The 12,966-nt window shown below is 43.6% G+C and overlaps 1 protein-coding gene across 2 annotated transcripts in view; it reads left to right on the forward strand.

Annotated features, from left to right (window-relative positions):
- The first annotated feature begins 8,256 nt into the window (after positions 1-8,256).
- GRM5 (glutamate metabotropic receptor 5) overlaps positions 8,257-12,966 on the forward strand; it is a 650,668-nt gene continuing 645,958 nt past the window's right edge. For both annotated transcript variants that reach the window (XM_061406016.1, XM_061406017.1), the window contains exon 1: positions 8,257-8,694. The gene's annotated coding sequence lies outside the window, so the exon portion shown is untranslated. The remainder of the gene's footprint in view (positions 8,695-12,966) is intronic.

A 12,966-nucleotide genomic window follows, 5' to 3' on the forward strand; every position in this document is an offset into this window, starting at 1 on the left:
TTAAAAAACTGGAAATAGAACTGCCTTATGACCCAGCAATCCCACTGCTGGCATACACACCGAGGAAACCAGAATTGAAAGAGACATGTGTACCCCAATGTTCATCGCAGCACTGTTTATAATAGCCAGGACATGGAAGCAACCTAGATGTCCATCAGCAGATGAATGGATAAGAAAGCTGTGGTACATATACATAATGGAGTATTACTCAGCCATTATACATTTGAATCAGTTCTAATGAGGTGGATGAAAGTGGAGCCTATTATACAGAGTGAAGTAAGCCAGAAAGAAAAACACCAATACAGTATACTAACGCATATATATGGAACTTAGAAAGATAGTAATGATCACCCTGTATATGAGACAGCAAAAGAGACACAGACGTATAGAACAGTCTTTTGGACTCTGTGGGAGAGGGAAAGGGTGGGATGATTTGGGAGAATGGCATTGAAACATGTATAATATCATATAAGAAACGAATCGCCAGTCCAGGTTTGATGTAGGATATAGGATGCTTGGGGCTGGTGCACTGGGATGACCCAGAGGGATGATATGGGGAAAGATGTGGGGGGGGGTGGTTCAGGATGGGGAACATGTGTACACCCGTGGCGGATTCATGTTGATGTATTGCAAAACCAATACAATATTGTAAAGTAAAAAAAAAAAAAAATATATATATATATATAGGACCAACAGACACAGGAAAAAAAATAAAATGATATATAAAAAAAAAGAGTAGACATCAAGTTCCAAGCTACATGTCTAGCACCTTGTCCATTCTATGTATAGATGTAAATAACTGAATATTAAAATAAACTAGTCCTCATTCCCATCATTATCATCACCAAATATTCACTTACCACATTACAATTGCTTCACACCCCTTATTGCTTATCTACAGCAACCTCACTATTATTTATGTTTTAGAGAAGGAAAATAAGACATCTCTGACCAATTTGAAAAAAAAAATTGAGAGGAATTTTCTTTTGTTATTTATGATCCTAATAATCCAACAGTATTATCAAAATTCTTGCCTCTACACAGTATTGTACTGGAAGAATAGAGCCAGATTGTGAGAGAATGTGAGAAAAAAACAACCATGATTTGCCTGAGATGACTATAATAATGCTTAGTTTATAAAGTGACTTTATATATAACCAAGAGAATTAGTTTCAAAATTATTTTCCATTTTTCCCATTTCCAGATAAGGAAATCAGGTTCTAAAATTCAATAGCTTGTACAAGTTCCCTTGTCAAGTAAGAGCCAGATAAACCATTTGGACTGGGACTCAAAATCTAAGTGGATCTGGGTATTCATTCTGGGCTATCACAGAAGTGCATTGCCTAGAGTAATGACAGTTCAAGTAGGGCTGGCCAACGACTGTACAGTGAAGATAAGGATCTGTGTTTGCCACATGTATGTCAAGAGCACTGGTTGGACAAGGGCTTTATCCTAGAGAACACTGACTGAAGGACTTGTAGTTCCCCTTGTACTGAGGGGAAAAGCTCTTTTATTATTGTATTTTTACCCAGTATCAAGACAAATTAAAAAATTCCCAGGGTGATCTTCTCCATTTGTCCTGCTTGGAGAATAATAAAGACATAAGTGACACTTGACTCATAAGTAACAACTTCTTTGACGTAAATTTCCAAGTTATGCCTAGAACTTAGATTGAAATTTTATGTACAACAATGTAAAATGAAAAACATTTCATTTTTCATTGAAAGCATTGAATTTTTAAGGGTCATTTAAATAAGGGTCTATGTAATAATAATAGCCTTCAAAATAGCAAGAATAACAAAACTTTTTCGAAGAACAGGCTACTTTTCTTATAGTAAGTATAAGAAATGTATAAGAAATCTAAGAAATAAAGAAATCTTATACTAATTATAAGAAATATACAATTTATATTCTTAAATACTTATTAGTTAAGACATTTTCCCTTTTCTCTTTGTTTTGCTAGTGAACTCATCACTAAACATTTTTCATAAACCACTGGTACAACATTAATAAAAAACCACTTGGGTGTTTGTCAGCTCCTTTTTCTACATGGTTTTCATTTTATATTTCTAGTGACTTTTATATCTCACTCACATTTAGAAATTTGGCAGATTAAATGCATTGAATAAAATGAGATAAAATAACAAATTCTATTTTGCAATTAAGCAAACTGAGATATGCTGAAAGATTGTCCAAGCTCTACTTCACTGACACCAATGTCTTTTTGGTTTTCAAAATATAGCAATGTAGTATTCTATTACTTCAGAGGTTATAGTTGTTGTTCCCTATGCCTGTAAAGCCCCTTCCTTTCTTCCTTCTCTTGGGTGAACCATACCTCCCCACCACCAACACACAAACACAAGCACACGGAGAACATTTTTTGCATAGTTGACTGGAATGGATCTTTACCTGTTGTTATTGCCTCAGAGAGAATTTATTTTTTAATGTTCTATACAAACAAGACACCATGGTCCCTCCTCATGTCATGCTCTACTTTACAGCTTACCGCGTCCAATTCTTCTTTGCCTCCAATCCACAAGTTGTGAGAAAAATTAGTTAAGTTTGTGTGTTCCTTAGTTGACTGTAAGCTCCATGAGGACAAGGGCTAATTCTACTTCATTCATCATTGAACCCCAATATCTAGCTATGATTTACACACAGTTTAAAAAATACCTAATCAATGGGATGAACAAATCAATAAACATATAAACACTCATATATACATACCTAATGGCTATAGGCTTTTTAAAACTAATCAAGTATTTACTTAGTTTATCATTCTTATTGCAGTCCCTCGTATAGTAACTGATGAAAAGAAAAGGAAAAGCCTTGATAAGTTTTCATTAAATGAATGAAAATAAAATTCCCTTAAATTATTTTATAAAGCCGCTTATAATCTGTTAACTGGTGGGTTCAGAGAAACATATAGTTGCAAAACCTTTAGGATTGCAATAACCCCTTTGGAGTCTAGAACGTGAGCAGGTAAAATCTGTAAAGCACAGATGCAAAAACAGAATGCAAAAGGTGGCTAAGAGTGCCCAGGTTGGAAAAAGGCCCAGTCAGTAATCCTGCATATCTCTTACAAACCTAATTTATTGTCAGTGATGTTAGCTGAGAAAATGGCTGACAGCATGTACCGTGTGTACCTCTATTTTCATAAATATTCATTTAAACATTCAGACATACTTATTGAGTGGCTTTTAGGTTCTAGAATCCTTTCCTAAGAATCTGAATACATCAAACAAAGATAGATTCCTTCCTTGAGGAGCCCACATTCTAATGGAAGGGAAGGGAAGACACCCACAATAAACAATAATCACAACAAATGGGTATCTTATATGGTACATGGGACAGGATAAAGAGATACAGGGGAAAACAGATTTGAGTAGAGGGGTCAGGAGTACTGAGGCTGTAAGGGAGAATAGGTTACAGTATTAAACATGCTAGTCTGGGAAGGCTTCATTAAGGAGGTGCAGGAAAGAAGCAAATTAGCCAAGACGGTGCGGTCAGGCTCTCTCGCCCTTCATCCTCTTGGCCCTCCCACCACGTTCTGTGAATAAAGATTATGTTAACAACCGAGATCACATCTAGTACTGCGATGCGCGGCACGAGGTACGCGCTTGGCCACGGGCTAGTTTTGTTCTATAAGCACATATAAGCTCCACCTGAAACGCCCTTGGTGAAGCAGTCGTGTCTGCTGCTCTGGCTTTTGTGCCGGCCGGGAGAGACTAGGTCTGGAGTTCCTACGGCTCCTTGAGTTTTCTTCCAGGCTCTTGGCTCACACCTTGCCTACCCCGGGTTCAGTGAATGGTGAGATACAGCAAGGCCGGAGGTAAGATTTTAGCAAAGATTTGAAGAAGAGAGGGCCCAATGATTACTTGAGAAAGAGCATTTCATGAGGAAGAAACAGCTTCTGCGAAGGCCATCAGTGTTGGAGCATGCCAGGCTTGTTTTAAGAAACAGCAGAGAAGTCCTGGTGGCTGGGGTAGAATGAGGAAAGAGAATGAATACTAGGAAACAAAGTCAGAAAGGTAATGAAGTGGGAACAGACTCTAGAGGTTCCATTTGACTCTGTTTCAAATGGAAAATTACTGGAGGATTTTGAGTTAAGCTAACTTCTTAAAAAGAAAATTCTGGCTGCCGTGTTGAATATTAGATTGTAGTGAAAAAGTGAAGAAGCTGAAAGACCAGTTTGGATGCTACTGCTGTAGGCAAATAAAAGATGATGGTGGCTCGAATCAACATGGTATCTGGGAAGGCGGTTAGAAGTGTAGGATTCTGGATAGATTTTGAAGATAGAGCCAAGAGGATTTCCTGACATTGTCATGTGTGAGAGAAAGAAAAGAACCAAGGGAAATTTTGAGTTTTAAATGTAATAAGTAGCTTTTCCATCCTTTTTTGCTGTTCTACATATTTTTATATGTAGAATTCCATAATAGCTTGTGCATGGATGCTACATCACTTCAGACTCTTTGTGATCCCATGGACTGCAGCTGGACAAACACCTCTGTCCATGGGATTCTCTAGGAAAAAATACTGGAGCGGGTTGCCATGCCCTTCTCCAGGGTATCTTCCAGACCCAGGGATCGAACCCAAATCTTACTATGCTTCCTGCATTGGCAGGAGGGTTCTTTACCACTCGTGCCACCTGAGAAGCCCTATTAATAGCTAATCCTAAGGTAAAAGTCTTACCCTTGAGCAATTTACAATCTGAATTTGCTTTGGGGACTTAAAACAATGCTCCTTTTAATTTTTACCTAATTCATCACTACAATTATGAGGTTAAAGCTGTATTGTAAAATGTCACTGAGCAATTTAAGATTATGTAATACTGTTTTCCTTTCTCAGCTGAAAATATCACTGTTGCTCAACATGAGGAATGTCCTTTAGTTCTAGCTTTTACAGCATGGAAGTGGCTATGTCTTGATAAACTATATGATGCATCTATGGAGTGCTTTATCATTTCTGACATGATTTGAGATGTCCTATTGTGTCCCATCCTCTCCATAACCCTGGGAGACAGCAAGAAAGATATGCAGGAAATTGAAGAATTTAAGTGACTGGGTACCCACTGTGAGAACCCCTTCTTACATAGGTTCGGCCCACTTGGGTGCTTTAAGCTAGTTTTCCATGAAGAAAAAAGACAGGGAACTTGTGTTCCATGCTCATTCAAAGCTAAATGCCTCACACAAGGGTCAAATCTATGACCATGTGTATCATCACCGATGCCTCAGTCAACTGGGCTTGCAAATCATTTTCTTCATCAGACTTAATCACACTTCCACAATCATCTAGTCATTAGTTTCCCTTTATTTTCCCCACTATTTTTGTATTCTCTCATCTATTCTACCTTATCTTTCTTATACAGGAAGGTCCACCAGAGCTCTGCTGGCCTCTCTACAAAGTACTAAAGCTTGCTTTGCAGATTGCAATCAAAGAATCTCAAAAACAAAGAATGCCACCATCAGTACACAGGACAAATGGGGAGAAGAAAGATGCCATTGCAAAGACCAACAGGGTGTGAGATACATATCTTTTTTTCTTGTCGAATCAGAAAGGAAAGCTATCAAAGAACAACTTGCCTTGCTTTCAAGAGTCGTGTGTGAAACCTACATTAGCAGTGTCTGCCTTATAACCTGACTTCAGGGTCCTCATCTTTTAACCTTTCACACAACTGCTGCAAGCACATGGCTAGGGAAACATAAGGGGGCACAATAATCATAGTGCTGTAATGTCTTTCTTTTCTTTAAGCCGCACAATTAATTTACACATTTCTTTTTTCAGAGGCAGAAATGAAGTCTGATTTGGGAATTTAAAGATAACCTCAGCATTTTTTTTTTTTTTTTTTTTTACAATATTGGTCAGTTACAGGGGTAGTGGTGGAAAAGGAAGTCAAGTCATTTAAGGAAGTAAAAGATACTTACTTGCTACAGAGAAAGAAATTTTAATGGACGTAGAAAGAATCCTTTGCAAGAAGTGCAGGCAAATGCAAAATGGCATTATTAAATAATGCTAATAAAAAGCCCATTCTTTCAAATCATTCACACCTCTGAATCCTATTGGGGTTCCCTGAATTCCCGGTCCTCTGCACCCTACCGCCGTGACACCCCTTCTCCCAATCCCGGTCGGAGGTTTAAGTGCCGTCGTCAGGGAGAAGCTTATGATCTACCTGCTCCCCCAGCCTCTCTCTGAGTGACGAGCCACCCACGCCTCCCCGCACCGCTCTGCTCCTCCCGCGGCTCCCGGAGGGAAGCCGAGGCGCCGCAGAGGGAGCCCGAGGCGACCCTGGATCGAACCCCAAGCCTACGAGGTTCCAAGACCCCGGTCACCCGGCCTGTGCGCGCCCGCTCGCTTCCCCGGCCCCGCCGCGCGCCGCAGGAGCCGGGCCGGCCGGCGCTGCGTTTCCAGCCGCGTCTGCCCTAGCGCGGCACGTGCTCCCGGCGCGGGCCCGAGAGCGCGAGCGCCCAGGCCGCCGCGCCGCCTGCCGCTGCCGCCGCCCGCACCGCCGCCGCTAGCACCCCAGCCGCAGCCCAGGCCGCTCGGCGAGCGCGGGTCGCCGGCTAAGAGCGGCCGGCCGGGGGACGCCGGGCTCCGGGCGCGCACCCGGTAAGCGCAGCGCGTTTCTCCTTCTTTGGGCTCGGGGGTCGCTGTGGCGGTGGCGGTGGGAGCCAGCTGGGGCCCCTCCCCCAGCACAGGGATGGAGGGCCGCCCGGCACCGGGCGGGAGCCGGGGCGATGCACCCGGGAGGGCGGGCTGTGGGCAGGCGGAGAGCCGGGGGAGCCAGGGACGCTGCGAGGTCCTGCAAGTTTGGAAAAGTCACCCGCCAAGGACGTGTGCTGGGTGAATCAGACAGGAATCTCGAGTCCGGAGCCCAGGCTACCGCGGCGTCTCTCCAATGAAAGCTTTATGAAGATCGCTTTGCTCGTATTTGCATAAGTGAGGAATTTAAGTGGGCTTGTTTCCATAGAAAATGAACTAAAAAAAAATCAGAGGAGAAAAAATAAAGAGGTCTGAGCCAAAGGGAGGGTTTGGACATTTCTCTTTCTGTCTCTTCACGCATACCGATACATGTGCACAGAGGGGCACGTTTGGCAAAGGAGGGGAGTCTCTATTTTTGAAGCCATTAGGTGTTGCTGGGGGAGCTCATAAGAGCGTTTGCTGGCGCTTCACCCTGAAGAAGAGCAAAAGAGGAATCTCGCTGGGTATAAATGCCAGTGTTCCATTTCTAAAATGACACTTCCATGACTACATTTCCGAGAAGGAGCAGTTTTCTAGAACAGGGGCCATTTTAAGGGGTACACCTGCAACTCTGGACCTTTAAGCTCAAGTTTATGTACTCCCTCTGGGGCTAGGAAAACACCCTTACTCCAGGTTCCCTTATGGGACTTTAGAAAGAATGGGGTCAGAAAGAGGGTGATGGAGAGAGAGGAAAGAGAGGAGAGCTAAACATGACCGAATGGGCTGTGTACGGTGCCAGAAGGAGCAGGAGCTGGGGGTCAGGTTTGCCATCACTGCATTTATTTGGTATCACCTTGGGTTAGTAGTCTCTGGGCTGGTGTCTAGGGAAATGTGTGACCTTGAACATGTAGAAATGTAGAGGCTCTTCTGTGTATTGGGTCACTAAGGTCCCATGCAGTAGCAGTGTCTGCCTAGGATCGAATGGGTTTGAGGATCTGCACACAAGGAAGAGCACCCAGAAAATCTGGATCAAGGGAGCTTCAGGTTAAAGTATCAAAGGCATTTGCAAGCTCTTGGCTGTGCTGTTGGTGTAATGCCTATAGACAGGTCTGTAGAAATGGCTGGGAAGGACAATCAGACATGTCGCCTATAGCCAAGAGAATCTGGAGTTCTGAATGTGATTTGGAGAGGTTCAGATCCAGAGTCTAAAGTCACATGCTTTTCTAAAGGTAGCAGTTAAAGAAGAAAGTTGGGTGGCAAGCTGTGATGTTCTTTGAATGAGGGTTGGGAAATACTCTAATTGATTCTAGTGCAAGGAAAATGAATGGCATCCTACTTTAAAGGTTGGGCACTCAGGTGATGGCAGGATGGTTTGAGAGTGATGTTTGAGAATACTGTAATCTGGGCAGAAGGGTTAGCAGAGAGAAGGGTTTCTAGGCTTCTAGGAGGCTACTGGCACCTGCCTAGTGTCCTTGACACCTCTGCCACTTGTGTGCAGAGGGCACAGGTGCCTGTTGCCCCTCAACACCAGCTCATCCTTAGAATGTAAGGATCTGAATCCCAGGGATTGAGATGAGAAAGAGCACATGGGGAAACTCAAGTCCTAGGGGTGTGCCCCAATCCCCCGACCCTGGGAGCATCTGGCTGTGGAGCTGGTTTACCCATCCAGATTCGATCCGAAGTCTGTTTTCCTAAAGGAACTCACTGTGCCACTTGGTGGCACCAAAAAGTTGCGCTGAGAACTCTCTTCTCTATAAATACAAACTACCACCCCTCCCTCCTCCGCGCTTTCCCCCCCTTCCCCCCTTTCTCAGTAGCAGGGAGAATTGCTGCACACGCCGCCCTCAGCTCTGCTGTTCTGCGCGCACCGAGCGCAGGAGATGAGCTTAAGATCATCTTGGGGCGGGGGGAGCCCGGGACTGGAGAGGCCGACTATGCCCCGCTGATCCGCGCGGCCCAACTTTCTGGGGGGCTGGCTAGACCGTGACTCCCTGCCTGCTGCGCCGCCAACAGGGGGTAAGCTTGCGAAGTGTCTGTGTGCCTAGAGGGTCCCCGGGCCCACCGAGGACGAAGGAGCTGTAAGCTTGCGGGGTGCTCCCAGTTGTGTTTGGGGGAGGGGTCGCGGGTGGAGCGGCGGGGGTGGCCAGAACCTCGAGGTTGAAGCCCGCTCCATTCGCGGGTGGCTTCGGTTAAACCTGTTGGCGAGACAGGGCGAGAGCAATCGGGGAAAGGAGGGAATGGCCGGGGCTGGCGAGGAATTCTGCATGCCTTCGGGGGCGAGGTCCCGCGCCCTAAGGCCAGGGGCGGGCGTTTAGAATTCGGACTGGGCTCCACCGACCCACCCGAGGGCTCAGAATTCAGAGATGCGAAGGCAGAGGGGAAGAGAGGGGAGAACCGCTTCCCGGTGGATCGCTTGGCGGTGGTGACCGCGGCTCCGGCTGCGGGAGCACGGAGGACAGCGGGTGGTGCTGAAAGCACTCTCTCCGCTCCCGGTCCGGCCCTCCGGCTCTTTGCTCTCCCCTGGATGTAGCTTGCCCTTCGGACACAAAGCCCGCTAGTTACCTTCAAGCGGCATTGCCCAGGCTACAGCCACTTGGGAGAGAACCCGGGCAGGCCAACGAGCTAGCCAGGTGACCAGAGCCTCGCCTGCACCGGGACCTCACAGAGGGAAGAGGGCAGTCCACCTGGAGGGCTCAGGTGCTGGTGCTAGGTCTCCCTCCGGAGCAGGTGCTGTGGGGAAGGGAAATTGAGGGGCGGGTAACAAGTGCTTGTGCTCACTCAGGCACCATCTCCGTGCTGCCTAAGCTGAATCGAAAGCTCTCGAGTGAGCAGGCAGATAGACTCTCCCACAGTTTACTCTCCGCCGAGTTACTGACAGAGGCCAGTCGGAAGGCAGTGGCTTCCTGCCACCGTCTTGATTCCCTACGTGTTTCATTGTTCTGAGTCCCGTGAGACTGAGCTAGAGCTCATCTGCTGGCCTTTTGAGGCAGCCAAGAAATCATTGTCGTGGACTCTATGCAGCCCCCCACCCTACCCCCGTGGGGAGCTCAGCTTAGGCTTTCTGCAGAATCTTCTTGGCTATGCAACGTTCTAGACATTCTTTAGAGTTCCGAGTGTTCGGGCATGCCACCTCTTGTTAGGTGTGCTTTGTGTACCTCCTTCCTCTCATGGAGCACAGGGCATCTCCTTCAATTTCTCTCTTATATCCATTTAAAAATTAGTTGTGACTGTTTTTGTCCTTTATGGACGTCAGTTTCTGTTTAAAAGGATCTTTGGTTGGGACTTGAAAATCCTGCTTGGTGAGCTCGTCAGATTACTTGGTCTCCCAGACTCCAGCCTTCTCCAGCGGAAACCTTTTCAGCACTCCGGACAGATCCTACAAGGTTTGGGGGTTTTTTGGTTTGTTTTTGACGAATGGGAATAGAATGTAGTATTTCCTACATAACTGCTTGACTGTTTCTTTAAGAGAAAAGCTTTCCCTGATCATTAACTCCAAATATATTATTTAGGTAGTTTCATTGCACTCCCGAGACTGTTGCTATCCCAAGGTAATGTTTTGGCTGTAGGTTACACTCAAAAAGAAACCAAACTCTTTAATGTTCATTTATTAAAGGGCATATTGAGATTGTTTGGAGGAGAGGGATGGTATTTGAATATTCAAGTACTTGCCCAGTTCTTCACTTTCCTTTCATAGGTAGACAAGCCTTTGCCATCACATCATGGTACACATTTTTTATGGACATAATGACAAATGTCAAGTCGAAAACTGAAAAATTCACTCATAGGTGAATTTTTTAATATGTCCAACCAGTACAAAATATGCAAACTTTGAGAATGTTGAAGCAACTACATAATATTTTCAGTTTTTACTCTGTTGACATTGTTATATTACCTATTCAATGATTTATCTCATTAAACATGTTTACTTTCATGACTAAAGGATTTTACTAATTCTAATTTTTTTACATTTCTTCAAAACATGTTGAAGGTTTTATGAGTTGTATTATATTGTTTCTTATGGTATTTTCAGAGCATTTTATAGAGAAAAACTAAATTAAATGCCAATGAAAGTAGAAAAATGTGAGATACAGTTAATTGTGAGAAATGTTGCACTTATTTGTGTACCATTTTTTCCTCAGGATTTCTGTCCTCATGAGATGAAGAGACACACTTATTCCTCCTTATACTTTTTGCTGTGTTATTTTAGTAGGTAGTTTAAACTAACTTCATAAACAGTGAAGATTGTTTTTTGATATATGGTGATATATGCTGAAAGTGATCAGTTTGGAGTTTGGATAAATTGAAGAGGTATTAATACAAAGCAGAAACCTTCTTACAATTGAGACATACAGGTCACTTTTAATATTCACAGAATTGTTAACACTAGTCCCAAAGTATCATTTAGTTATTTTCATTGAGTAGAGTTTGGGGAATATAAGAATATAGGAGCATCAGAAGACATATTTTAAACATATGACATGCTTGTATAACATGAGAAAATTTAAATTTTGATTTTACATTTTAACTATTTGAAACTAAGAAAACATTTTCTTGATATTTCTTTCTCTCAGTTGGTTAAAATGTAGTTCTATAACAGTTCTAAGAAACATCATGTCATAAGCTTACTTTCATTTCTTTTAAATTCTCAAACAGAAGGAAAAATATTTAGATTTTACCAGTTCTAATCTCATTTGAATTGTGTTTGCCTTTAGTTGGAAGGGAAACTAAGCAAAGGTCTTGATGCAGGCTTATCTCTGCTCTTATAACTATCATTTATTGAGCATAGGCACCATGCCAAGTATTAAATATGTTAATTAATACATATAACAATCATACAAGGCAGTGATTTTTCTGTCGTTAAAACTGAGGGCTTTTTCCTTTCATTGTCATGTAGCAGAGAAGTGGAAAAATAAAATTATATGTGTATATAATTTTATACACATAACTGCATACATAACTCTCTCTCCACACACACACTTATACACATGAATCTGATTTGTTTGGAACTCAGACTTATCCTTTTCCCATTATATTGTTTTTGTTGTTTAGTTGCTAAGTTGTGTCCTACTCTGAGGCCCCTTGGACTGTAGCCCACCAGGCTCCTCTGTCCATGGAGGAGTGGACTGCCATTTCCTTCTCCAGGGATCTTCCTGACCCAGAGATCGAACCTGGGTTTCCTGCATTGGCAGGTGGATTCTTTACTGCTGAGCTATTAGGTAACTTTAATCTGTGATGTGGCTAAGCACCATGGAATGATTTCATTGTGGTTTCCAGTGACTTATGATACAATTGGGAGTACAGACCCTTGCACAAGATTGCTTGAGTTTGAATCCCAGCTTTGTGGCTTATTAGCTTTGTGACCTTGGGCAAATTACTTAGCATTGCTCTGCCTCTCTTCCTCATTTTTGAAATGAGGAACAGGTTGTAACACTATTAACCTCATTGAGTGATTATGGTGAATTAATTACACAAATAGGCTTCTCTGGTGACTCAGTTGGAGAAGCCAATGGCACCCCACTCCAGTACTCTTGCTTGGAAAATCCCATGGATGGAGGAGCCTGGTGGGCTGCAGTCCATGGGGTCGCTAAGAGTCAGACATGACTGAGGGACTTCACTTTTCACTTTCATGCATTGGAAAAGGAAATGGCAACCCACTCCATTGTTCTTGCCTGGAGAATCCCAGGGATGGGGGAGCCTGGTGGGCTGCCGTCTATGAGGTCACACAGAGTCGGACACGACTGAAGCGACTTAGCAGCAGGTGACTCAGTGGTAAATAATTCACCTGCCAGTGCAGGATACATGGGATCGATCCCTGGATCAGGAAGATCCCCTGGAGAAGGAAATGGCAACCCACTCCTGTATTCTTACCTGGAGAATCCCGTGGAGAAAGGAGCCTAGTGGGCTACAGTCCTTGGGGTCTTAAGAATCGGACACAGCTGAGTGACTAAACCACCACCACCAATATCATCTTTGACAGTTTACTCTGTATTTCTCAAATTGATATTCAAAACAAGAAACACAGCCAGAAACAAGTTACAGTGTAAAGGAGAAAGGCAAGTCTATTCCAAACTACTCTCCTTAGAATTATTAGAACATTTCAGAAAAAGGCTTTGTGGGAGTGACACATCCAGATGGCTCTTACTTGTCTTCTTTTTTTGATGATTATGTAGACCTTGACAGGATGAGTTTCAAGTAAATCAGCAGTTTTCAATTGGCAATGGCTTTGACCTGCAAGGAACATTTGACAGAGTCTAGAGACATTTTTATTCGTCACAAGGATGAGGAGGT

The sequence above is a fragment of the Bos javanicus genome, chromosome 29 (assembly GCF_032452875.1).
Source record: "Bos javanicus breed banteng chromosome 29, ARS-OSU_banteng_1.0, whole genome shotgun sequence".
NCBI classification, from domain to species: Eukaryota; Metazoa; Chordata; class Mammalia; order Artiodactyla; family Bovidae; genus Bos; species Bos javanicus.